Source organism: Gasterosteus aculeatus, chromosome 21, assembly GCF_964276395.1.
Source record: "Gasterosteus aculeatus chromosome 21, fGasAcu3.hap1.1, whole genome shotgun sequence".
In the NCBI taxonomy this organism is placed as follows: Eukaryota; Metazoa; Chordata; class Actinopteri; order Perciformes; family Gasterosteidae; genus Gasterosteus; species Gasterosteus aculeatus.
In genome coordinates this window covers 3,514,444-3,542,268 of record NC_135708.1, presented here as the reverse complement: position 1 = coordinate 3,542,268, position 27,825 = coordinate 3,514,444, and the positions used below count along the sequence as shown (strand labels likewise).

General features: G+C 47.3%; 1 protein-coding gene and 1 non-coding gene across 2 annotated transcripts in view; both read right to left on the bottom strand.

The window, feature by feature from the left end:
- Positions 1 to 27,825, bottom strand: part of LOC144390252 (NLR family CARD domain-containing protein 3-like) — a 119,491-nt gene that overhangs the window by 26,078 nt on the left and 65,588 nt on the right. The window lies entirely within an intron of this gene.
- LOC120835481 (uncharacterized) lies at positions 1,481 to 13,998 on the bottom strand. Its single transcript, XR_005714575.2, has 2 exons — positions 3,637 to 13,998; positions 1,481 to 3,158 (listed from the first exon to the last, which is right to left on the bottom strand). It is a non-coding gene; the product is annotated as an uncharacterized LOC120835481 (transcript).

The following is a 27,825-nucleotide window of genomic DNA, read 5'->3' as shown; positions in this document are numbered from 1 at the left end:
CAACCAATCACGAGTGATTGAAAGTTGTGGTTTCATCCAATCATGAACAAGGAAACTCAAGCCTGGTCTGCCCACGTGTGGTTTTGCTGCCAATCACGAGCGATTTTATTTGTTAGTACGTTGTGGTTTCATCCAATAAGGAGTAAGAATATTCAAGCCCGCTCGGCTCGGCCACCTGCGGCTTTGCTGCATTCATATGCTAATTCGGGCCATTCGCACCTCCGCCAGCTCTCCGCCTACGTCATGGTTCGTTTCCGACAATTTGTGACATTTGTGAAGACAAACGCGACGTGCGCGGGTTGCAAATTGTCGGAAGCTGTCAAAAATTAGGGAGATTTCCGGGCGTTTACGGGGACGAAAATCTCACTTTTCATGCAGTGTGCACTGCTCTCTGATGGAGGCGGATACTGAAACTCCTCTTGTGCCTTGTAGATATTTACAGTTTAGTTCCCACAGATCTTCACTCGTCTGATGCATCGGACCGGAGAGGAACACCAGCATGATCTTCGCTAAAATACCTTCTGTTGGAGCTATATTTTTATTTTTGTTTATTTTGGGTTTAAGTTAATTTATTGCCTTACTTATTTCTTTTTCTTTTCCTGTTAAAGTTAATTTGGTGTATTTTGTATTTATGCTTTACTCGTATTGTCGTTTATTGGTCACATGGTGTTATGTTCATTTGCATAAGTAGGTCAAGGTGGGAGGTACTTGAGGCACGAGGGCATATGGTTTTTTACCAGCGTGAGAGAGGCAGCAGAAATGTCTGTGAGCCTGCTTATGTGTGTGAATAAACCGCCTCAAACTCAATCTTGTTATGGACATTACTTTGCTTTGGTACCTCTGAACCTGCGTAAAGCCTAACCATGACGTAGCCTCGAGTGGCCATTTGAGAAGTTTGTTAATATTTGTTTTTGTTTAAGTTTATGGACAAATAGCCACTACATTAAGTAAAAAACCCGCCCTGGATATATCGTTGGTTTACGTGGATACTGGACTTGTCGTTTGCTGGATTACCGTTTCGAAAGTGGATTACTCACCTGGATGCGGGAGACAAACAAAGGAAAGGGCCTAGGAGTGACGGAGGTGTGGGCTGGATACAGTGCAAACATCGAATAATACGACCCATCCGACAGTGTAAAGTTTCCCTGGACACCGTACTGGATAACGGTGAAGCTACTGGAGCGCTGGAGCTGCACTACGGAGTGGAGGATATTATTTGCTGCAATTTGAATTCGCAAAGGCCCAAAGCCTTCACAGGTAACGCGCACGGCCGCGCGCAACAACAGCTACTGCGTGCATTCAACTCCGTGTACAAAGGCAACCACCGCAACAAACAAAGTTCCACAAGGTATGTGCTGTATTCAATCTTTGCAAACAACTGTGGGTGTTGTTAAGGGTTGCGGAAGCTCTCGAGGGAGGCCTCAATCCTTTGTTCTCGTCCCGGCCGAGACGAGGACACGAATGAGTCGATTCGTTCAAATTCAAAAATCAAAAAGTATTTAATGACTAAACAACATAATAGGGATTACAATTACAAAGTGAAATACTAAGCGAACAGTGGAATATTTCGCGAAATAGAGAATTCCCTGAGCAAGTCTAAAGTGACTTATCAACGCGGCTGCAGGAGAAGATCTAACAGTCTTTTCCCCGCTTTGGTCCTTTGAAAACTCTTGAGGTGTGTCTTCTTTGGTGCATTTGAATGTCATTGGCCTCTTCTCCAAAGGGTCACCTCCTCCATTGTCCCTTCCACGTCGAGGTGTGAAGCTGCAGCCGTAACCTGAAACCTCTCTGACCTAGCTGTCCCTCACATTCCAATGCACTCAATACTGATAAAGTGGCTTTATGCCTCAATGAGTGAACCCAACAAAGCATACATCGTTTAAGTCTTCATCTTATAACTAGTACACTTTAATTACAACAACCCATCATTAATGATCCTCGTTCATCACACTTCATCATAAAATCTAAAACAGTTCATGTGGTTCAATTCTCAAGACATTTGCCTCAGTCGGCTGCCTTGCAATAAGTTGTTCATTTTATTACCTGACAGGAGAAAAAACTCCCAAAAAACCCTTTTTGGGGAGAAAATTGGGAGAAATCCATAAAGAACGGCAATTGGCATCCGTTCCCAGGTTTTAACATCACATTGTAACAGAATGTAAATGTGTAGTGTGTTTCTACGTTTTAAAAGACTATAAACTGTGTTTGATTCACATTGTATTCACTTCATCCAACATGTTAATGTAATAACTAATCTAACACCACACAAACTACAATTCTATCACTAAACATCATTACACGTACTACAAATTCTATGACTAGACATTCACTTCTACTTAAAACCCCAACAATTCCCTCCTTGCTCACAGTTCACTGTGAGCATCACTTGAATAACCCCTCGACCCAACATCACACGGACGTATCCGCCAACAGTGACTGTCCTTCTTCAGCATCTAGTTGCAATTGATTTCCCTGTATGCTAGTCTCTCTAAGGGCAGTGTCAATCAATCTCTGCAGGAGTCCTCGGATGCAGGGAATGCAGCAGCAACCGCAGAGCACTAGAATCATGGTGAGAACACAAAGAGTAGTTAAAATGGACAAGATTGCATTTTTCCATTTACCAAACATACCATCCATCCACGTGGTGAATGGATCTGCAATCCCTGAATTCTCTCCCAGCTCCTGGCTCAGAGCTGTCAATCCCGCCAGTGCTTTGGACACCGATCCGTCAGGCGCTGTATTATTGGGAATGAAAGTACAACAGGCAGATCCAAACATTCTACAGACTCCTCCCTTCTCTGCCAAGATCATGTCCAGTGCCATTCTATTTTGCCATGCCATCAAACTAGTCTTATCCAACTGCTCGTGGAGCCCTGTTATGGCATCCCGGGTGAAATTTATGAATCGCTGCTGGTTGTAGTATATGTAATTAATCCAGTCTACATTTTTATTGATTGTCACCCACCAGAAGAAAAAGGATTCTATGCCGCTCGCAATTTGATTCCTGGCTTTAAACTCATCAGGCACCCCTCTGGGCACCCCAATGGCATCTAAGTACACATGACTATCAAATGAGCCCGCAGGACTAGTGGATCTCTTCGCTCTCCTGGCGACGTGAGGATGTGGTGAAATCAAGTCTTGAAATGTGGTCTCCTTCACTGGAAAGACATAGAATGGCATGATAAGCTGCACTAATGCACAAGTACCCGTCCAATTAGCTGGCAGCGTTGGATAAATAACCTTAGTTCCACACCACCACCAGAGGTCAGCTCTGGAAATCGTCTGATTCAACACACTTGAATATCGAGTGACATTAGCAAACTGAACTGTAGTACAGTTTACTCCTGCAATGTCACCTACTTTTATCCCTCCCGTTATCTCTGATACTATGCAATCAAATGTACCATCTGGAACCATAAATTGAGGTGGCGTGCTCAAGGTAGCTGGCGGGTAATCCCATTGGAACTCTAAACAAGTATGGTGGACAGGCTGAGTCTGCAGGACAAAGAGCTCCAGTATACATTTGAATATAGGGCTTATTGGTCTGAATCTGGAACGTACAGGAGTGGGCATAGGCCTAGGTTGAGAACACACTATACAATCTGTACTGTGCATGTTTGTAGCAGTATACTGTACCCATTGGAGCCATAGATTAGACTCCGAGAATCCAGTTTCCCGTCTTACCACACCTTCCCAAGAAGTGTCAGCTTCAGCTCCAACCTGATCAGCAGTGGATTCCTGTTTGTTAGCAGAGGGTTTAACAACAATCTTAAACAACCCTTGTGGGCTTTCAATATCATATGTCCCTCCTTTCAACACGTATAGTCCACTGTCCCCCAATTCTGGATTTTTCAATGTGATTATTAGTGGATTGCACAACCCTCCCCCACATTTAGCCAAATCTGGATACCGGTTTTTCCGCATCGTTAAACGGGTTTGTAGCCCCGGTTTAGGACCAGTTTTGGATGACTTCCATCTACCAGTGTGTGCGAACTTCCATTCTGCCTCCTCGCAGTCACAGCCGTACTGCTCCACTGGCTTACCAAACCTGACTCCTGGTCCACATTGGTTGGTGGTGGAACACAAGTATTGGTCCGACCTCCAAAACCTGAGGTCTTGGACTCCGCAGGCTGCAATATCACAATAATCAAATTGAACAGATGCAGTTATATTTTCCTTGAATGTCAACGTGAGAGCAATTGCTGCTTGGATGCTAGGTGGTAAGGAAACATCTTGTCGACTGGGATTGGATAGATCACTTACAGACGTCATGTCATCGTCACCTGTGTGAACAGCTGCACTTCCCCGAGCTGTACTTGAACCCCCTACTACCAAAGAAATTAAATAGACAATGAGCACTGACTTGCATGTTCCCCCCACTAACTGATACTTACGCTGTGGGCGAGACATTTTCTGCTGCTTTGTCCCCTCCTGCGTCTTTTGGCTCTGAATTAACTTGCCTGGTATTTAATCGGGTCTCCGCAAGGGTCTGGCTTGGAGCCTTAGCAGGTGCACAATGTGTGAGATGATGCCAAGTGGCTCCCGCTTTACCTTTCACCTTTACCGAGTGTGACGTTGCCAATACTACCTCCCATGGACCGGTCCACCTTGGATCACTCCACTTGCGTTTATGGGCCTTAATCCACACCCAGCTTCCTGGCGGTATGACTGGAACCTGCTTCCCTTGGCTGGCGGCTGTCTCTGCATTCGTCACCTGTGAAAACAAAGCTTGGCACATCTTACTTAGCGCTCTAGTATACTCTTCAATCTCTAGTTTCAGCAAATCCAGACTAGGTCCATGGCTACTGGACCTCGGCGGACCTGACATAGGTCGCCCAGTGAGTATTTCATGTGGTGTTAAATGAGTGCTATTGTGCTCAGTGTTTCTCATAGACATCAATGCCAATGGAAGGGCGTCAGGCCATTTTAGGGACGTGCCGTGACAGATCTTAGCAATTTTCCTCTTGAGCGTTTGATTGGCTCGCTCCACAATCCCCTGTGACCCTGGATGATAAACTGAACCATACCTGTGTTGGATTCCTAAACACTTTTCGACACCAGCTAAGTGTACATTCGTAAAGTGTGAACCGTTGTCCGAGTGAATAACTTTCGGTAGCCCATACCTGGGAATCAGCTCATTCTTGAGCCACTTCACCACTGTAGCACCATCTTCCTTCCGGCAAGGAATTGCTTCTACCCACCGTGAAAACCGATCCACCATCACCAACATGTAACGTAGCCCGCGCACTCTGTTATCCATTCCCATATCTGTATAATCAATGCAAATCTCCTGAAATGGGGCAGGGGGCACCGGGTACCTCCCCATCGGACACCTATATACAGGTTTGTTGTTAAAGCCATTACAGGATACACAGTCTGTAACAAAGTTTTCCACCATCTCTTTGGCAAACGGATGCCACCAAATCTTCTCCAGTGCTGCACATGTTCGCTTTTTAGACTCATGCGTCGGACCATGCGCTTCGATCATCAACATGTGCATTAGCTCAGAAGGAGCTACTATCCGTCCATCATGAGACCTCCACAAACCATCTTTGCAGGTTGCTCCATGAGCCACCCACTGAGAGTGTTCATACACTCCAGCCTTCTCCTGCATCACTATCAGGTCACTCTCCGTCGGGGCAGGCTGCGGCTCACTCTGATCACTTACCAACATCTGCTTTTCACCGCCAATATATCCACCAGCCTTCTTAGCTGCGAGGTCGGCAGCGTCGTTACCTTTAGCTTCCAGCCCACCCTCCTTGGAGTGGCCTCTGCACTTTATCACTGAAACTTGTGTTGGCCCCATCACAGAATCCAACAGATCCTTCAATGCAGCATGATGCTTCACCAAAGCTCCCGAACTGGTCATAAACCCTCTTCTCAGCCACTGAGGTCCATCCACATGCACTGCACCGTGGGCGTAAGCCGAATCAGTGTAAACGTTTACCTTCTTCCCCACAGCTAATTGAAGTGCTCGCGTCAGTGCCACCACTTCTGCTAACTGAGCCGAAGCAGGCTGCGGAATAACAGCCGCCTCTAACTCCACCAAGGTTCCATCAGGAAGCCGTTCCACCACTGCATATGAAGCTATGTTCCCTGTTGGACCCCTATAACAACAACCATCACAGAAAAGTGTCATATCTGCATCCTGCAATCTGTCTCCTCCCAAGTCTGATCTTACCTTCGTCTCCTTCCTAGCTACTTCTGCACAGTCATGACCACCCTCAGTAGGTGGCAATCCAGATGTCATATTCACACCTTCTGATGTGAAAGAGAGATGGGGCTGGGTCAATATGCCAGATATCCTAGCCCCTCTCATAGCTGTCAAAGTGAAAGCTTGTGTGTCTAGATAAGCTACAACACCGTGGTCTGTGTGGACCTTCAAAGGATGACACATTACCAAGTATGCAGTCTTCTGTACCGCTCGAGCTATTGCTGCCAAATGTCTGGTGCAGCCTACTTGTCCTAGTTCTATGGGATCTAATTTAGAACTGTGATAAGCCAAAACCGCTCTCCCCTCTCTCCTCATCTGATACAACACTGCATTTACTACCCCCTGTTTTTCTCCTACATCTAAGTGGAAATCTGATTCATAATCTGGGGAAGCTAAAGCAGCTGCATGAGCCAAACTTTGCTTAGTTTGAATGAAAGCTTCTTCTCCTTCCACAGTCCAGATCAGCTCTGCCTTCAGATTCCTGTTTCCAACTTTTGCCAGCATATTTCGGAGTGGCTGGGTGAGATTCACATAGTCTGGCACGTAGTTCCGGCTGTAGCCAGCAAGTCCCAGAAATCCAAGCATCTCTTGAACGGTTTTGGGTTTGGCATAGGTCAAAGCTGCAGATTTCTGCTCTGGTGAGATCTTCTTCTTGTTCCCAGATAGCACTCTTCCCAGGAATGATACTTGTCGTCTTGCAATTTGTGTCTTTTCTCTCTTGACCTTGTAGCCGCATTCCGCTATTTTCTTCAACACCGCTTCAGTTGCTGCTAAGCAGCTCTCCGCTGAGGGAGCTGCCAACAACAAGTCATCTACGTACTGTATTAAAACTACTCCTTGTGGTAGCAGAAGGTCTTTCAAATCTTTTTTCAATGCTGCATTAAATAAGCCGGGACTATCTTTGTATCCCTGAGGCATTCTGTTGTAAGTGAATCTCTCTCCCTGGAATGTAAATGCAAACATGTCTTGACTTGAGGGATGAAGTGGCAGGCAAAAGAATGCGTTCGCTAAATCTAATACAGTGAAGTATTGGTGTTCTGGGCTTATCGTTTGTAATGCTACATAAGGGTTTGGCACTGCAATGCCTTTCGTCTTCGTGGCTTGATTTACTGCTCTTAGGTCATGCACCATTCTCCATCCTCTTCCTCCAGCTTTGGGTACAGGGAGTATGGGCGTGTTCCAGTGAGACTCCGCTGGTCGTAGCACTCCTGCTTCCAGTAGGCCAGCGATAGTGGCTGATATTCCTTCCACAGCGTCCTCTTTCAGTCGGTACTGCGGCTTCCATACAGGGGGCTGACCTGCATTCTTTTCAACATGCACTGAATGATGATGAGTGCAGCCGACATCCCAATCTCCTTTCGCCCATAGGTGTTCTGGCATTTGGTTGAGCAGCTCCTCTGTTGCTGGATGATCAGACAACTCTCTCCCATGCTGTCGTTCCAGCTCTTGCTTCTCCAGTATGCTGTTTTCTCTGCTGCAATGTGCTATTCTCCACAATGTTTTGTCTGGGCTGTAATGAAGCAGTGGGGAGTCTGTTGGACACCAGGATGTTACTTTTTTGGCTCTCTTCATCATTGGCCCCAGGGAGCGAGCCTCATGACCTGCTGCTATCGCCAGCGTCACATGAGGTTCACTGTCATGACTTAGCTCATACCACTGTGCTTGAGTTTCGGTGAGCTCACAGTGTGCTGCAACTCCCTCCGTGCCCACATAAATGTCAGTGACCCTAATCGGCTCCTGAACGCCTTCTCTCTCTTGCTCCCAGGCCTCTGTGTACTCTTCATCAGGTGTTCTCAGGTAATTATATGTGCAATGGGGTGGATCAATTGGTGGACCATATGCTCCTTGGCTATTGATCCATGGCTTCCAGTCTTGATATGTTCTATTGATTGACGGCTGTTCTTTGTCTCCCGGTAACAGCCTAGTCCAGAAAACTTGTGTCTTTTCTTCCGTTTCCTCTGGGCTTATCATCAAGAGAATCCTTTCTCCTGACGTAAACTGTGGAGTGAGTGGTTGGCCTTTAAACGTGATTCTGAGGCCATCGGCTGAACACCTGATTTCCGCTCCAACTTTTGTCATTAGATCTCTCCCCATCAAGTTGACAGGACATTTAGGGGAATACAGGAACTGGTGGAACAGGCGTTGTCTTCCCAATATGGTCTCCAATGGTTTTGTGTATCGTTGTACCTCTTTCTTTCCCGAATATCCAACCGTTCTCAGTGTTTTCTCTGAGAGTGGGGGCACCTTCCCATTTAGGTTACGTAAGCATGAGGCTGCTGCGCCGGAGTCCACCATCATCTCAACTTCAACTCCAGACACAGTACAGGTCACCATTGGTTCTGCCTGAGTCCTGTAAACCACACATGCTTCTGGATCTTCTGGGCTTCGTCAGTACTGACCGTATTGGTCGGCACCATACTCTATTTCCCTTGGCACAAGTGACATCTGTTGTTGTGGTGGCTGCATTTGTGGAGGTGGAGGCTGGGGTGGGCCCATCCCCTGCGGCTGCCTGGGCTGCATTGGGTAGGGAAACCTACCTGGAGGAGCAATGAACCGTGGGTTCCCTTCATATTTCACTGGACATGTTCTTGCCCAATGTCCCACCTGCCCACATATATGACAAGCATCACTCCCATTTCCTCCTTGGTAGTATCCACTCCCTCTGTTGTACTCACGCCCTCTGCCTCTGCCTCTGTTGTACTGTGGCTGCTGATATCCTCTCCATTGGTTTCTCACTGCTGGCCCTGCAGCTGGATATGTGACTTCAGGAGGAACAGCGTATTGGGGCTGTTCATCACTCACCGGCAATTGTTTTTTAGCTCGCTTTTTCCTATTTGCTTCATCGTCTACACCGGCCAGTTGAACCTTTACTAGCCGCTGCGCCATTTTGTCTACTTCTTCCTTACTCTTTTTCTCCGCAGCTCGATGTATCTTATAGAAGTGGGTCAGATGATCCTTCCAGGTGGTGTCATCCATGTTGTCCAGTCCCACTACTCCCTCTAGTGCTGTCTGTACAGCCTCGGGCAAGCCTTGCTGCACCGTGTGCCGCCAGATCACAGCGGTAGGTCTGTTGTTGTCATGTCTTTCACCTGTCGCCAGGCGCCATTCTGTTTCGGCTCTCCGCACATACTGGAAAATCTCCTCTCCGGGCTTCATCTCCAATGTGGTTAGGACTGTCATGCTCATCTTTGTGGGCCAAACTGTTCGCATCGCTTCCCAGAAAGCTCCTCTGAGACCGTCGAATGGATCATCATCTTCTAAGTCTGTTGTGCCTGATCTTACTTCCAAGGCTCTCAAATTGACAGTTCCCTCCAGACGGGCTACTAAAGCTCGCACATCACCAAGCGCCAATTTATCTGCCGTCGTTTGTGTTTCAAAGGTCAAGATCCATGGGTTAGCTCCTTCTCCCAATGGCGGCAACGCCTTCTCCAGAGCTTCCATGTCCCGATGGCCCCAGGGCACAAACTCCCTCTGACCGTTGGCTTTTCTCAGAAGTGGACACTGTGTGACAGGGGAGGCTGCAGGCAGCTCACTTCTTACCGGGAGAATGTAGTCTGCATAGCGGTGTGGAGTCGTCTTTGTCCTAGTAGAGCGTCTACGGGGAGGATGTCCTCCCACAGCACCTTCTTCTCTGCTGCCATCTTTCTGGGCTCTAGATCCACCTGTTGTGACATGCAGGAATCCACTTGTCACAATCAGCTCCTCCTCCTCGCCCTGGTTTTGTGAATCTGCGTGGTCAGAACAGTTTTCCTCCTCTTCTCCTCCTACTTCATCCAGCGTGTGCATCGTTTTTGCACCTGTGAAGTACCTATCTCCCGAGTCTTCTTCGTCACTTTCCACGTCCACTGTTCCTCCTCTCACGCGGTACACGGGGGCTTGAATACTCGGCTTCACCAGGGGAATTTTGGAGGTTGTTTTCTTATACGGCGGCGGAAGACTTGGCCTCTCCTGAGGAGCTGGCTCCACGCCTGGGTACAGTCGAGGGACGGTATGGGAGCTGGGACTGAGGGGGGTGGTGGGTTGACTGGGCTTGCTTTTTACTTCTTCATCCTCCTCCTCTGGGAGTCCCACAGCAGATTTAGGGGTGGTTGGGTCGACTGCCTTCCAATAGGCAAGCAGCCGCTTGGTGCGGGCACACCTCTTCTCCTCTTTGTCTAGAGTTTTTCTTCTACTCAATCTACCCACACGGCCTGCTCCTATATAAGCCGTAGTGGCTTGATTTTTCGCTTTTACGGTCTCCCTCCACACCTTACGCCTGTCTTCAACTGCTGGCGGCGACACCGTGGGAAACCATCCCTTCTCCTGCCATCTTTTCAAATACCGCTGCATCCTACTCCACTCCCTCTCTCTCTCTCCAGGCTCCATCTGATCCTCCATCCGCTCTCTGGCCCTACCCAGCAATTCTTGAGTCGTAAGCGTAGCCATCTTACAACCTGAAACACTCCAATCAACCGCTAAGCTGTCCCTTCTGTCCTAGGTGTTACTCTGTCACTAAATGCAAGAAAAACCCAAACTAAGTCACCCCTAACAACTGTCCGAGGAAATGTCAAATTAAACTATCAACTGGAATCGACACAGTAAAAACAAATATCCAAATCTAAAAAGTAAGGAGGGCAATTTACAACATCAAATCAGTCCAATAACTGCTGTGTAATTACTAAAATTATCCTGTTAGATCACTAAGTTAAATCAACTTATCAATACCGCTCACCAAAAAATCAAATCAATCACGAAAACTGTATAAATGAGTATAATCAATGGTCAATGCCCGAAGACTATGGTTACAATTGAACAGAGTAAAAGAGGAAAATTAACTTTATTTCAAATCAAAATTCAATCTTAATTCAGAATTCAAAAGTCTAAAAATTAAACTTTAATAAAATTAAACTTGATGCCTAAAAATGAATTAATCCAAATTATTAATCAAAGTTATAAAATTAATCAAAGTTATGATGATACAGTCAAACTGCCGGCAATATTAATCAGGAAGTAGAGCAGAAGCACTACCCCACAAATGTTGCAAGAGATTATCCTGCAATATAAACAATGATCCACCCCCAACCCGAGACAATCCAAAAACAGTCAATCCGGAATCAGTCAAACATTAGGGATCGAAATCAAACAATTCATAACAGGTCCACAATAGCGCCACATCAAAATTAGCTCAATCTCCAATTTCAATCCAAAACAAATGCAGGACTATTACAAACCAAATTCAACGTAACAATACAGCACTTTACTATTTCAGTTAAACGTCAACACCAATCCAGATATCCGTCAAGTTATCTTATCGATCTTAACTCTATCCTAGTAAGCAAAGGCAAATGTGCATCAAAGTCAACGTCCGAACACGGCAAGTGAAGAAATTGAGCTCCCCCTCTTGTAATTCCCTCTTACGCCCACCAGATGGCACACTCAGGGGCTTTCCCCTCACGATGTGCACTTACTCCAACCACATGAGGCGCTGTTCAGCCGATAGCTGAAGATCGAACACAGAACTACCAAAGAGGAAGTGCCTCGACACTTCCGGTCATGGATCGTAAAACGCCGTGTGCCGGCGTAGCGAAGAACAATGGGCTCAAGCTAACTGCTAACCCACAACGTGGTCAAGCTATCAGCACCCCGCAAGCCCCGCTATTTCCCCAGTGGAATCACCAATGAGACCCCGTTAGCCGCTAGCTAGGCAGCCCACGTGGTCCGGGTTGGACTACTCACCAACACCTTAATATGCTACGGTTTTACAACCCGACGCCGGAGATGATCAGTCTCCAGTTCGGATTCTATACATATATATACACTGTTAAACAATCACATACGCGTATTAAAACATAATTTGGAACATCCATACATCAATCAAGCACATGCACCCCGCAACTCCAACACTCACGCACCACGTACTAACACTCACTCACACTCACACCACATGCAGATGTATATACACTATCATTTACACTAAAGCGCATATCCGCCACCCACCCCCTTCTAGACAACCTATATACCTAATTCATAGGATTTCTAGAGGGTGGAAAATGTTAAGCAGATCTTACCAGTCGCCGCTGGATTTCTCCTTTACTATAACCTCCACCAGTCGCCGCTGGATTACTTAACCAGTCGCCGCTGGATTACTTAACCAGTCGCCGCTGGATTACTTAACCAGTCGCCGCTGGATTACCTTTAACCATAAACTCAACCAGTCGCCGCTGGATTTTCGCGTAAGCCAATCCCGTAGAGCAAGCTCCCCCCCCCCAATCTATTAAATCCTGCAATACCTAATTGTGAAGGACTTTATGCACAGAGAGGGGAAATGAAGAGAAGAGTCTTCTCTAAAGACGCCGTAATTATTGTGGGAAACCTAGTGGACAACATGCGCATCGTCACACCTCATGCGAACCCCCTAACCAATCCCATACGGGTCTACTTCTATGATTTTATCCTGCTGGTCTTTATGTCTCAGCAGACCAGTTCGCCGCCTGGATTTTTCTAACGCTCTAAGTGTGTACCTGAACGCACCAAACGCGCGTGTTTGGAATTTCTAAAAGCCGGCTCCCATTCGCATTCACTTTGCAAAAGTATGTCCCCACTGTTATTCAATATCAGCTTATTATATTCACCCAAGTCATCAATGCACTAGCCTTTAGCCTTTAGCATCTAAGGCCTTGCCTCATGGCCGACTGCCAGCACCACTCTAAATTTTCCTAAGTCTACCTATCACAGATTCTATAAAAAAGGTTCTGTTTTACCTTGTTTGTACCCGTGGTACTTGCAGTCGGACCTTTCAGCAACACCTTCCCCCAAACGAGAGCCCCACGTTGGGCGCCAACTGTTAAGGGTTGCGGAAGCTCTCGAGGGAGGCCTCAATCCTTTGTTCTCGTCCCGGCCGAGACGAGGACACGAATGAGTCGATTCGTTCAAATTCAAAAATCAAAAAGTATTTAATGACTAAACAACATAATAGGGATTACAATTACAAAGTGAAATACTAAGCGAACAGTGGAATATTTCGCGAAATAGAGAATTCCCTGAGCAAGTCTAAAGTGACTTATCAACGCGGCTGCAGGAGAAGATCTAACAGTCTTTTCCCCGCTTTGGTCCTTTGAAAACTCTTGAGGTGTGTCTTCTTTGGTGCATTTGAATGTCATTGGCCTCTTCTCCAAAGGGTCACCTCCTCCATTGTCCCTTCCACGTCGAGGTGTGAAGCTGCAGCCGTAACCTGAAACCTCTCTGACCTAGCTGTCCCTCACATTCCAATGCACTCAATACTGATAAAGTGGCTTTATGCCTCAATGAGTGAACCCAACAAAGCATACATCGTTTAAGTCTTCATCTTATAACTAGTACACTTTAATTACAACAACCCATCATTAATGATCCTCGTTCATCACACTTCATCATAAAATCTAAAACAGTTCATGTGGTTCAATTCTCAAGACATTTGCCTCAGTCGGCTGCCTTGCAATAAGTTGTTCATTTTATTACCTGACAGGAGAAAAAACTCCCAAAAAACCCTTTTTGGGGAGAAAATTGGGAGAAATCCATAAAGAACGGCAATTGGCATCCGTTCCCAGGTTTTAACATCACATTGTAACAGAATGTAAATGTGTAGTGTGTTTCTACGTTTTAAAAGACTATAAACTGTGTTTGATTCACATTGTATTCACTTCATCCAACATGTTAATGTAATAACTAATCTAACACCACACAAACTACAATTCTATCACTAAACATCATTACACGTACTACAAATTCTATGACTAGACATTCACTTCTACTTAAAACCCCAACAGTGTACATGACCGGCATCAACAAAGGGTAAAATGTCTGACGTTGCATCTAAAGCCAAAAGCGACACGGCGCTTCCTACAAGAAGACGCACAAGTTTTACTGCTAAAGGAATGATGTTTTTTATACAAACGTGTCAGGAAAAGAGATTGATGCAATGCAAACGAGCCAAATCGTACATGAATCAGATGGATAAGTTGATGCATTCTGCAGACAATATTGATGCAGTCAAGTCTCTTTTGGATCAAATAATAATATGTGTTGATGAGGCAAAACAACATCATTTATCATTTGTGTCACTGGACATACCTCAGGATGAGAAGGAGAAACAAGATAAATATTTTGAACAAAAGGAGAAGTGTTTTTCAAGCTTTATTGATGACGTCAAAGGCTGGTTATCAAATACAGGCCATTCATATGAACTTCCAATTAAACCACCTGATAATCAAACTGATATTGGGCCTGAGGACAGTGTATCCAATAAAGGTTCTGCAGCGCGTTCAAAGGCTGGCTCTAAATTGTCAAGGATTTCATCCAGTGCATCTGCAAAAATATTAGCGCAAGCAGAGAGAGCAGCATTACAGGAGCGCATGGCTGCTCTAAAACAAAAGCACACTTTGGAGGCGCGGGAGGAACAAATAAGACTTGAACAAGAGGAATTACGGAAGAAACGGGAACATTTAAGGAGAGAAAAGGAACAACTTGCTCTGGAGGCAGAATTAAAGGTGACAAATGCAAAATTGGAGGTTCTGCAAGTAAGCTCAAAGTGTGGCTCTAAAGTGTCAAGATGTGCATCTCAAACATCAGATGGCATGAATTCTTACTTGAAAAGGTCAGAAATTCAAGGGACATATGAACTAAATCCGAATGCTGAACGCTATGTGCCCACCAATAAAAGCTCTGAACCTACCTCCAGTCGCTTGTTAAATTCTGTCCCTGTTGGTGTTCAACCCAAACATGTTGTAAAACAAATACCCATACCTAATGTCATTTCTGTGTTTCAAAGGCAAGGTACGCAATCACTTGGTTCGCAAGATGTTTGTGACGATAATCAACCCACCAATTCTCCGGACATTTTGAATATCATGCAGCGTCAAAATGAAATAACTGCGCTGTTGGTCCAACAAAACACAGCCTCTGCTCTGCCTATGAGAAATATACCTGTATTTGATGGTGATCCCCTGTATTTCAAATCTTTTCTCAGAGCCTTTGAAAATTGCATTGAGGATAAAACTCAAAATTTCAGTGATTGTCTGTACTTCCTAGAACAGTACACTAGGGGGCAACCAAGAGACATTGTAAGAAGTTGTCAGCATATGCCCTCTGAACCAGGTTATCAAAGAGCAAAAGCGCTTTTGATTGAACATTTTGGCAGTGAACATAAAATCTCTTCTGCTTACATGGACAAAATCAACAACTGGCCCTCAATAAAACCTGAGGATGTTAACGCTCTGCAGTCATTCGCTTTGTTCCTTCGAGGTTGCTCCAACATAGTACATCATATAAAGTACATGAAGGAGTTGGACATGCCAGCTAACCTCAGGACAATCCTAATGAAACTCCCATACAAGCTGAGGGAAAAGTGGAGAAATGTGGCATGTGACATACTGGAGCAAACTGGAAGCAGAGCAGTGTATGTTGATTTTGTGAATTTCATTGAAAAACAAGTCAAAATTGTTTCAGATCGTCTGTTTGGAAATATTAATGATGTTTCTCCAGCCAGCTATACAAAGCTATCCATGCAAGTTAAGCAGAAAAGGAAAGGTGGTACATTTGCCACCAGCATTAATGCACCAAAGGATGGACATAAAGAAATGGAAAACTTGACAGCTCACAGTAACCAGCTCAAATGTATGTTCTGCTATCTTACCAATCACACTCTGGAAAAATGCTTTCAGTTTAGAAGAAAGACACAACAGGACAAGATTCAGTTTCTAAAGGAGAAGGGCGTTTGTTTTGGGTGCTTGAAACATGGACACACGAGCAAAGACTGTAGGGGTCGGTTGGATTGTGAAGTGTGTCACAGGAAACATCCATCTGTCCTGCATGTGGAGAAGGAGGATACTACAAGGATAACCTCCAAAGAAACTGTGAGCACTGTATCCGGGAAGCAGCAGACGTGTGGTCATATTGGGGCTGGTGAAGAGGATATTGCAGTTTTTCCCATTGTGGCTGTGCAGGTGAAAAGTCGGAAAAGTAATAAAGTTGTGCATACTTATGCTTTCCTGGATCCTGGGAGCTCTGGGACTTTCTGTACTACAAGTATGGCTGAAAGGCTGGGAGTATCAGGAAAAAACTGTAATGTAGTGTTGAGGACAATGGGGCAGACTAAAACCATTAGCACTACTATAGTAACTGGTCTGGAGGTGTCTGGATTTGACACCGATGACTTTATTGAGCTACCATCTGTTCTGACACAAACAAAAATGCCTGTATCTAAAATCAATGTGCCATGTCAGGATGATGTTGCCAAATGGGCGTATTTGAGCAGCATTAGGCTACATGAAGTAGATGCAGATGTAGACTTGCTCATTGGAACCGACTCGCCTAAAGTTTTGGAGCCATGGGAACTGATAAATAGTCAATGTGGTGGACCGTATGCAGTGAGGACCAGAGTTGGCTGGGTCATAAACGGGCCTCTTCGTGCTGGAAACTCTGAAGGTACTGGTGTCAAATCAGGATGCATTGTTGTAACTGCTAATCACATATCTGTGGAACACTTGGAAAGTATGTTGATGCAACAGTATAATCATGACTTTACTGAAAGAACAAGTGATGAACAACTTGAGATGTCAAGAGAAGACATTAAATTCATGAAAATTGTGGAGAGTACGACAGTGCTTAACAATGAACATTATTACATTGACTTACCTTTCAGAATTGACGATCCTGTTTTGCCAAATAATCGCTGCATTGCACTACAAAGACTCCAAAGCCTGAAGAGGAGATTTAATAGAAATAGTTCATTCAAGGCTCAATACGTTGATTTCCTTAACAACATGTTAGAGCAAGGATATGCAGAAAAGGTTCCCACAAATGAGCCCACTCTGGAACAAGGAAAGGTGTGGTACATTCCCCACCATGGTGTACATCATCCAACCAAAGGAAAGTTGCGTGTTGTGTTTGATTGCGGCTGTACCTACAAAGGTACATCATTGAACAGTCAGCTCTTGCAGGGCCCAGACTTCACTAACACGCTAATTGGTGTCCTTCTTCGGTTTAGAGAAGAGCCCATCGCTGTTATGGCTGATATCAACGCCATGTTCCATCAGGTCCGGGTGCCATACAAGCACGTTAGCTTCTTGCGCTTTCTATGGTGGCCCAATGGAGACACTACAGCGGAGCCAGAGGAATACAGGATGTGCGTGCATTTGTTTGGAGCTGTATCCTCTCCAAGCTGCTCAAACTATGCACTGAGGAGAACTGCTGAGGATAATGCACTGCAATATTCACCCGATGTCCTTCGTACAGTCAAGACAAATTTCTACGTGGACGACTGTCTTAAGTCCACTGTGACAGAGGAAGATGCAGTGAAGCTCATACATGGATTAACATCTCTCTGTAAAAAAGGTGGCTTCCATCTCCAAAAGTGGGTCACAAATAACTCAAATGTGTTTGCACTTATTCCTAGCAACATCAGAGCAGTGGGTTTGGAGAACATGGATTTGGACAGGGACCAACTCCCTGTGGAAAGAGCTCTGGGGATGCAATGGTGTGTTCAAGGAGATACGTTCAGCTTCAGGACTGCAGTGCAGGAACGTCCACACACTAGGAGGGGCATCCTTTCTGTGGTGAGCTCTCTTTACGACCCGCTGGGTTTTTTGTCTCCTTTCATAATCCCTGCCAAGTTACTGTTACAGGAGCTGTGCAGAATGAACTTCAAATGGGATGAGCCAGTTCCCTGTGATGTCTCTGAACATTGGTCTGAGTGGCTCTCTGAACTTCAACATATGAGTGGATTTAAAGTGGAACGGTGCATTAAACCCAAAAACTTTGGAACACAATTGAAAGCAGAACTGCATCATTTTTCAGATGCTAGTCAAATAGGATATGGCACTGTTTCATACTTGAGATTGGAGAGCACTGACAATGTGCATGTTTCATTTATCACAGGCAAAGCTCGTGTCGCTCCTCTAAAGCAACTAACCATTCCACGCCTTGAGCTTGCTGCAGCTGTGCTTGCTGTTCGAGTGAACACAATGCTGTTGAAAGAGCTACAGTTGCCATTGCAAAGGTCATTCTTTTGGACCGATAGCACTACTGTTCTCAAGTACATCTTTAATGAAACAAAGCGCTTTCACACATATGTTGCCAATCGTGTCAGCACCATAAGAGAATCCACAGACAAAGATCAGTGGAGGTATGTAAACACCAAAGACAATCCTGCAGATGAAGCTTCTCTAGGACTAAGAGCTCAGGAGTTTGGAAAAGGAAAATGGCTAAAAGGACCGGACTTTTTGCACTTGCCCCCCACCAGATGGCCGAAACTCGACTTGGACGCCTCTTCCATTCCATCGGATGATGCAGAGGTGAAAAGGGAACTTAAGGTGAATGCTGTTACAATACACAGTGACAATCCCCTCAGTCAGCTCATTCACTATTTTTCATCCTGGAGAAAGCTTAGAACATCAGTGGCCTGGCTGTTGGAGCTTAAAGAAAGACTTTTAAAAAATTCAAAGCCGCACTTGGAAAATCCAACTTGACACCAGAGCGGTTGGAGGAAGCCGAAAAGGCAATAATTCAGTTTGCGCAAAACCAAAGATTCAGTACTGAAATTTCCTCACTAAAACATGACCCAAAGACTGTTTTTAAAGACAGTCCTCTGTATCGCCTCGACCCCTTCATCGAAGATGGCATCCTCAGAGTTGGTGGACGTCTGTTTAAGTCTGTTCTGCCGTGGGAGGTAAAGCATCCTGTGATTCTGTCAAAGGATTTGCATGTTTCCCAGCTCATATTGCGTTACATCCATTGCCAACTTGGACATGCTGGACGCAATTACATGCTGCACAGATTGAGACAGAAGTATTGGATCATAAATGCCAACTCTGCGGCCAGGAAGTTTCTCTCACAATGTACAGTGTGCAGAAGGTACAGAGGAAAGCTTGGAGAACAGAAGATGTCCGACTTACCGGAGGAACGAGTTGTGCCTGATAACGCACCCTTTACAAATGCGGGAGTGGACTATTTTGGACCATTGGAGGTGAGGAGAGGGAGAACTGTGCTGAAGCGATATGGAGTGATATTCACCTGTATGAGTAGCCACGCAGTACACCTTGAGGTGGCACACTCCCTCGACACAGACTCCTGCATTAATGCTGTGCGAAGATTGATCTGCAGAAGGGGACCTGTGACAAGTATAAGGTCAGATAATGGCACAAATTTTGTTGGTGCGAAGAAGGAACTGAGGCAGGCATTGGCCGCTTTAAATCACTCTAAAATTGAAAGGACTTTTGTGCAGGAAGGAATGACGTGGAGTTTTAATACCCCAGCTGCATCTCACCAAGGTGGCGTTTGGGAGCGTCTGATTCGCTCTGTGCGCAGTGTACTTACCTCTGTTATTGGACATCAACTGCTGGACGAGGAAGGCCTGCAAACGCTGTTTTGCGAGGTGGAGGCGATACTCAATGACCGGCCAATAACTAAGGCTTCAGAAGATCCCAATGATTTAGAAGCGCTTACTCCAAATCACATTCTCCTGTTAAAAGGCAAGCCCATTCTGCCATTAGGTCTGTTTGAGAAATCTGATCTGTACATTAAGAGGAGATGGAGGCAAGTGCAGTACGTTGCGGAGCTTTTCTGGAAAAGATGGACAGCGGAGTATTTGCTTGTAATGCAAGAAAGGCAAAAATGGACGAAGCAAAAGAGAAACTTTATTCCAGGAGATATTGTCGTAATCGCTGATGCCACAGCTCCAAGAGGCTCATGGATGATGGGCAGAGTGCTAAGCGCCATAGCTGACTCCCGAGGACTGGTTCGCTCTGTGAAGGTCCAAACGAAGATCAGCGTTCTGGACAGACCAATAACCAAGCTCTGTCTTCTCTTGGAGGCTAATAATTGACTATACAACTCATTCTTTCTCCTATCTCTGTCTTCCATCTGTTTGTTTCTTTCAGATATGGAGAATCCGAAGATGTGAAGATTCCAGTTTAATGCTTAAGCTACAATTAGAAAATAGCTCCTTTGTGTTAAAGCTAAGGTTAATTGTGGGTAAAGTACCGTTACAATTAGGGGCTGGGTTGTTGGAGCTATATTTTTATTTTTGTTTATTTTGGGTTTAAGTTAATTTATAGCCTTACTTATTTCTTTTTCTTTTCCTGTTAAAGTTAATTTGGTGTATTTTGTATTTATGCTTTACTCGTATTGTCGTTTATTGGTCACATGGTGTTATGTTCATTTGCATAAGTAGGTCAAGGTGGGAGGTACTTCAGGCACGAGGGCATATGGTTTTTTACCAGCGCGAGAGAGGCAGCAGAAATGTCTGTGAGCTTGTTTATGTGTGTGAATAAACCGCCTCAAACTCAATCTTGTTATGGACATTACTTTGCTTTGGTACCTCTGAACCTGCGTAAAGCCTAACCATGACGTAGCCTCGAGTGGCCATTTGAGAAGTTTGTTAATATTTGGTTTTGTTTAAGTTTATGGACAAATACACACTAAAACATGGATTCCTATATGAATAAAACTATTGTTTTCAGGTTTGACTTGTGTCCTTGTTTGTGTATTTCAATTCTCTGTACATTAACAAGAAGTGGAACACACACTTTTCTATGTCTTTCTGCACCTTTGTCAAGTCAAGTCAAGTCATTTTATTTTGTATAGCCCAGAATCGCAAATTACAAATTTGCCTCAGAGGGCTTTACAGTCTGTACACATACGACATCCTCTGCCCCGAAACCCACCATCGGCACAGGAAAAACTCCCCAAAAAATGAAAAAACCCTTACAAGAGGGAAAAAAAGGGAAGAAACCTTAGGGAGAACGTCAGAGGAGGGATCCCACTCCCGGGATGGACAGACTACAATGGATGCCATGTGTACAGAATGAACAATGTATAATACATGCAATTCCTATGACAGAAATGATTCAAGTAATTGTGAGTAGTAAGCCAGGCGCACAGCAGGACCACTGCAGAGGCAACCACCATCAGATAGAACCACCATCCACAGAATCCTGTGGGGAGGGAGAGCACAGAGATTTTAGGAGAGGGTAATGTCGGTTTATGAGTAAAGTAATATTATTAATACCTAAAATAATGATGATGATGATGATGGCAGCAGCAGGCGTCAGCATGGCCACGGTAGGTGTCAGGACCAGGGTCCCGAAGGAACTTTGTGCATTATATACTGTGATGCGTCTGGGTCCAAAACAACCACAAAGTTTAGGAGGGGAAGGGTGAACACGCCGTCAGCGTGGCTTTATTTCCAACAAAACAAAAAAACAATAGGATGAGGACGCCGTCCGCGTGCTGCCGGTCCCTCCGGCTCAAACACGTATCAAAGACCAACTTAAAACGTCCTCGGTTTCCCGTCGTTGCCGCCCGATGGTGAGAGCTCTGCTCTGGATACGAGCCAGGCACACACAGAGAGGCCAGGGTGCAGCTCCTGTTATGCCGACACCCTGATTGGCAATTCAGCACAGCCGTGCTCCTGCAGGCGGGGCTGGGAGCATATCACCCTGATCAAGGATGGATCTGGGGACATACCTCCCATCGATGACCCGCCCCAAGAGCTGCACCCGGCCCCCTCTGCGTACACCAGTGCTGCAATAGAGACTCTCACCTGATCGGGGGCAGCCTAGGGTAGAGACTCCACATTTCCCCCCCCTAAGCTCCTTGCTTGGTCCAGGAGCTTCATGGTCATCATCTTCGTGCATGCGGGACATGGCATCTGCATGCTGCATCTCTTTTCCGGGCCGGTGTTCGACCCTGAACTTATAGTTCTGCAGCTCCACAAACCACCGCGTGACCCGCTCGTTCCGATCCTTATTGAGGGCCATCCACTTCAGGGGTGCGTGGTCTGTAATGAGGGTGAATTCCCTGCCCCACAAGTAGTACCGTAGGTGATGGATGGCCCATTTCACGGCCAGGCCTTCCTTCTCGACCGTGGCATAGGTCTTCTCATGTGGCAGCAGCTTCCGGCTGATGTAGGTCACCGGGTGTTCGTCCCCGTCGACGTTCTGGGCCAAGACTGCTCCAATGCCGGTCCCAGAGGCGTCCGTGTGGAGGACAAAGGGCTTCGAGAAGTCAGGGGCCACCAACACCGGTTCCTCACACAGGGCTTTCTTCAGGGTCTGGAACGCCTCTTCAGCCTCCCTGGTCCACTTCACATGGTGGGGCAGATTCTTCCGGGTCAGTTCGTGGAGGGGGGCTGCGACTGTGGCAAAGTTTTTTCACAAATTTCTGGTAGTAGCCCACTAACCCCAGGAAGGACTTCACTTGCTTCTTCGTCACTGGGTGTGGCCACTGTTGGATCTTCTCGATCTTCCGTACCTGGGGCTTCACGCAGCCCCTCCCTATTGTGTAGCCCAGGTAGTCAGTTTCGGTCCATCCTAGTCGGCACTTCTTTGCGTTGGCCGTTAGCCCGGCCCGTCGTAGTGCGCCCAGCACCGCCTCCAGGTGCTCCAGGTGTTGGACCCAGGTTGCGCTGTGGACCACGATGTCATCTAGGTAGGCGGCGGCGAATGATCGCAGGGGCCTGAGGACATGATCCATAAGCCTCTGGAAGGTCGCGGGAGCACCATGGACGCCGAAGGGTAGGACCCGGTACTGGAACAGTCCGTCTGGGGTGGCAAAGGCGGTCTTAGGCCTTGCCCTTGGGGTCAGAGGGACCTGCCAGTACCCCTTCGTCAGGTCCAGGGTGCTGACGTACCTGGCCGGCCCCAATCGCTCAATCAGCTCATCGACCCGGGGCATGGGATACGCGTCGAAGGTTGAAATGTCATTCAGTTTCCTGAAGTCGTTGCAGAACCGCAGGGTCCCATCCGGCTTTGGGACTATGACAATGGGGCTGGACCAGGGGCTGTAGGACTCTTCGATCACGCCGAGGTCAAGCATCCTTTTCACCTCCTCCCGTATGGCTGTCCGCCGGGCCTCCGGTATCCTGTAGGGCCTCTGTCTGACCACTTGCCCTGGTCTGGTTTCGATGTCATGCTGGACAACTTTTGTGCGTCCCGGTAGCTCGGAGAAGATGTCCCGGCTGCGACTTAGGAGCTCCTTCATATCCTGGACCTGTCCTGGTGCAAGGTCCTCTCCAAGGGCCACCTCTGGAGTCTGGGGAGAGACAGGGGACAGAAGAGCCGGGTACGGCAGCGGCTCGGCCGTATGCCACTTCTTTAGAATGTTCACGTGGTAGATCTGAAGGCCTTTTCGCCGGCCCGGCTGACTTACCCGGTAGTTGACGGGACCCACCCGCTCAACTACCTCAAACGGGCCTTGCCATTTTGCCAGGAACTTGCATTCCGTCGTGGGGACCAACACCAGGACCTTCTCTCCAGGCTGGAACTCCCGTACGCTGGCGCCTCGGTTGTAGGTGCGGGCTTGGGCCGCCTGGGCCTTTTCCATGTGTTCCCGGACAGTTGGCCACACCTTTTTAGCCCTCTCCTGAAGCCGCTCCACATGCTCGATCACGCTGCGATGTGGTGAAGGCTGGCTTTCCCACACCTCCTTGGCCAGGTCTAGAAGTCCTCGGGGCCGCCGGCCATAGAGTAGTTCGAACGGGGAGTAACCCGTGGACGCCTGGGGAACCTCTCGAATGGCAAAGAGGACGTAGGGGATGAGCTGGTCCCAGTCTCTGCCGTCTACCTCCACCAGTTTCTTCAGCATCTTCTTCAGGGTCTGGTTGAATCTCTCCACGAGGCCGTCCGTTTGTGGGTGGTAAACGGACGTGCGTATTCGCTTTACCTTCAGCCATCTGTACAGGGAACTCATTACTCTTGACATAAAACATGTACCCTGGTCCGTTAAAACTTCGTCCGCGATCCCTACCCGGCTAAATAACATCATGAGTTCGTGGGCCACATTCTTCGCATTGGCCGTACGCAGGGGAATGGCTTCCGGGTACCGCGTAGCATAGTCAACTATCACCAAAATATATTTGTGGCCCCGGCTGGATTTGGATAACGGACCCACTATATCCATTGCAATGCGTGAAAACGGGGTGCCTATGATGGGGAGTGGTACTAAGGGGTTTCGGAAGTTTGGGCGGGGTGCCGTCTTCTGACATTCCGGACATTCACGGCAAAATTGTTCAATGGCACCTTTCACCCCCGGCCAGTAGAACCTGGCCACCACCCGGTCAAATGTCTTTTGAACTCCCAAGTGAGCCCCCAGCTGGTGCGTGTGTGCTAGATACAATACTCGGGAGACATACTTCTTTGGCACCAATAACTGCTCGACTAGATCCCCCCCCTTAGCTTGGACCCCCCCTATACAACAGACCGTTCCTTATGCAGAAATGTGGGTTTGGTAGCTCATTCACCCCAGGGCACAAATTACCATCGATCGCCATCACATTCCGACGAGGCGCCTCTAAGTTTGGATCTTCCCACTGGGCGGTGGCGAACTCACCCCTTTGGCCGGTCGCCACTGCGTCAACCACCGGGAACTCCGCGAAGGCATCCTGGTCAGGCGGCGGGGTCCCACCATCCTCCTCCTCCGGCCCGGAGCTCGACCCGGGGGTCCCCTCTGTGCTGGGCCGGAAGGTGGGGCAGGCGACTCTGCGCACTGGGGGGCTGGCCGGCCGACGCCGATGTCCCCTTCGGCGAGGTGCAGCAGGTAAGTCTCTTTTGCCACTTCCCCAGAACCGGGGGAAGAGGGGGAAGTCTGTGCCGAGGAGTAGTGGCACCGGCAGATTGGGGACCACTCCAGCGGGGACGACGACATTTCCCTTAGGCGTCCGGACTGCAACGTAGCTCACTGCATATTGCTTCACGTCCCCGTGAACACAGGTTACTGGGACGGTCTCGGTAGTCAGGTCGTCAGCGTAGTCAGCATGGACCAGGGTGATGACACTTCCAGAATCAACGAGGGCGTGGGCGTCGGCGTCTCCAATCTTCACTGGCACGTAGGCATGTCGCTGGTCGGGACCGCCGGTGTGAAGACAGGGCCGAGCAGCGTCTGTGCTGGTGGCGGAAGCCATGGAGACATCCTGGTCTCGGGCCGGGCAGTCCCAGGAGATGTGGTCTTCCTGACCACATACGTAGCACCTCCGGGGGGCCTGGTGGGCTCTCGCAGCATGGGGAGGGGGCCTCGGCTGGCTTGTGTTGGGTGGCGGCAGCGCTCTGCGGCGGTCGCGGCTGGCTGGCTCTCTCGGGGTGACCCTGGGTGGCTCGCTCCTGCTTGCCCTCATCATTTCCGTGCTCACCTGGTGATTTTCGAGGAGCGCGACCAGCGCATCCAACGATAAGGGGCTCACCTGGGCGGCATACTTGCGAGCATCGGGCGGCAGTGCACGTATGCAACGATCTATCACAAGTCTCTCGATCCATGGCGGTCCCTCGCCCGAGTTGAGCCATCGGTGTGCGAGGCGGCGGAGCCCTGCGACTTGGGCCCGAGGTGCCTCTCCCGGCTGGTAGGTCCAAGCATGGAACCGCTGGGCCCGGGCTGGCAGGCTGTAGCCATGGCTCGACAAAATGGCCGTCTTCAGCTTCTGGAAGTCCCGGGCATCGGCGGTGGACAGGTCACGGCAGGCTCGCTGTGCTTCACCAGTGAGGAAGGGTGCGAGGATACTAGCCCACTCGGCCGCCGGCCAACGCTCATGAGCAGCGGTGCGTTCAAATACTTCAATATACGCTTCTATATCATCTTCTGGACTTTGTTTGGAGAGAACGGCGCCTGGAGGCCGTGGGGCATTCCCCTCTTTGTCTATTCTTCCCACCAATTCCTTCACAGCATTCTGTAGCTCGGCTCAAACACGTATCAAATATATATACATATATATATATATATATATACATATATATATACATATATATACATATATATATATATATATATATATATACATATATATATATATATATATATATATATATATATATATATATATACAAACCTTTACCCGAAGTACAGAAAGCACAAGACCCACCAGAGAGTCACCAAATAGCGCTTAACTACTACCGGACTAGGAGAACACCAAAATAGCCGAGGCTACAATTAGCGTAAACAAAACGCTAATCCTCTTCTCGCCTCCTCTGATTGTGCTTCCTTTCCTCTTGGTCTTTCCTCATTGCTCGAGTCACGCTGACACGCTGCCCGGAGCTTTCGGGCCTTTCGTATCGGGCGAGCAATGGCGCTCTGACGCCGGTGTCAAGTCTCTGACGGCGTCGGACCCTCTTCTTTGGGATGCGCCCTTTGGATGAGGACGTTTTGTCCCAAGAGCTTTCATCGTCATCTACACACGAGGAACAACAGAAGGGAACATTTGTAGTGAACTAAAGCCACCGGCTGCGTTAAATGGTCTTATTTCATCCTTTCACGGCTCAGACACAAAAGACACCGAAAGAAAAAGGTCCCAACAGCGTGAATCAGAGGTTTATCTCCAGGTACCCACTTCTCCACCTGACAAGTCCAGTAAACCACCAACACCAGTTAATGCAGACGTCTGTCTGGATTCCCCACTTACCTCGAGTCCTTTTAGGGCCACAGAGTCATTGTGGCCTTTTCTCAATGTTCGCCCACTGCAAAAAACCTGTGTGCAGTTCCAAGGCTGCTAACTACCTGACCCGCGAGTGTTCTTAAGCTGTGGAGAACGGAACATGGACATGGAAGTTAGAACACGGAAGGTGGAACGTGGAGAGTCAGTGAGGCCTTCTGGAATATGCAAATGACCATTCAGAGTGAGTTATTTCATGGAGAGGTATAACTTTATTTGCATTGCTCTAAAAAAATATGGTTGTACGTTTCATTTGTTTTTAGCTGATGGAGCCATCTGCTTACTTGAATTATGTTTTTGTTTCTTTATTTGAAAAAACATAGATGGAGGAGCCACAAAATTCAACATGGACCATTTTGTTGGGGCATGAACGTCTTTTTTCACATTTCCAAAGTCCTCATATTATCTGTCAAAGGTCACAGCAGCTATTTATTATATAGCTGCTGTGACCTTTTTACAACTGACAAGTCATTCTGTTTACGTGTTTGTGGTATTTATGTTTAACACTAATAATCTATATGTTTCTATATGTTCATATATTACTCAGTTGGTGATGGGGGAAGGCAGAGGCAGCACCCAGACGCAGAGCTTGAAAACAAAAAGACTTTAATAGTCAAAATTAGTGACGTTACCAGATGTGCCGACGCCTCGCGCGTGTCGAGTGACTGAGGGGGCGTGTCCTCGCAGCGCGTACCGAGGCTCGCTTCATTTAGGGGAGGAGCCATAAACGATGGCGTCCGAAGCCTCGCTGCCCGGCGGGACCACGTGACGCTTCGGGAAGGGCTTCAGATTTACTTCCATGTATAAACCCCTCAGGCTCCATTCAAGATGTGGGCTGTTGGTGGAGAGTTGGTCAGTTAGAGTTTGGATGGTTCGGATAGTTTACATCGTTTGGAGAGTTTAGAGAGAGATAGTTGAGAGTGAGGAGAGAAGGACAGGTGATAAGATGGAGCCAGCTAGGAAGAGGAGGACTTCCTCTGTTATTAGATCACTCCTAATAAGGTGAGCTGAATCTCACTCTATTTCAGACACATTAGGTTTGCTTATCAAGAAGTGTATTTTTCAGTTTCTTATTTGATTCAAAGGTGAGGTGTTTATTGTGCTCCGAGGAGTTTGGGTGCAATAACAGCACCTCCTCCATGCTGAGGCCTCACCGTGCCTTGCATGAGAATAAGGAGGAAAC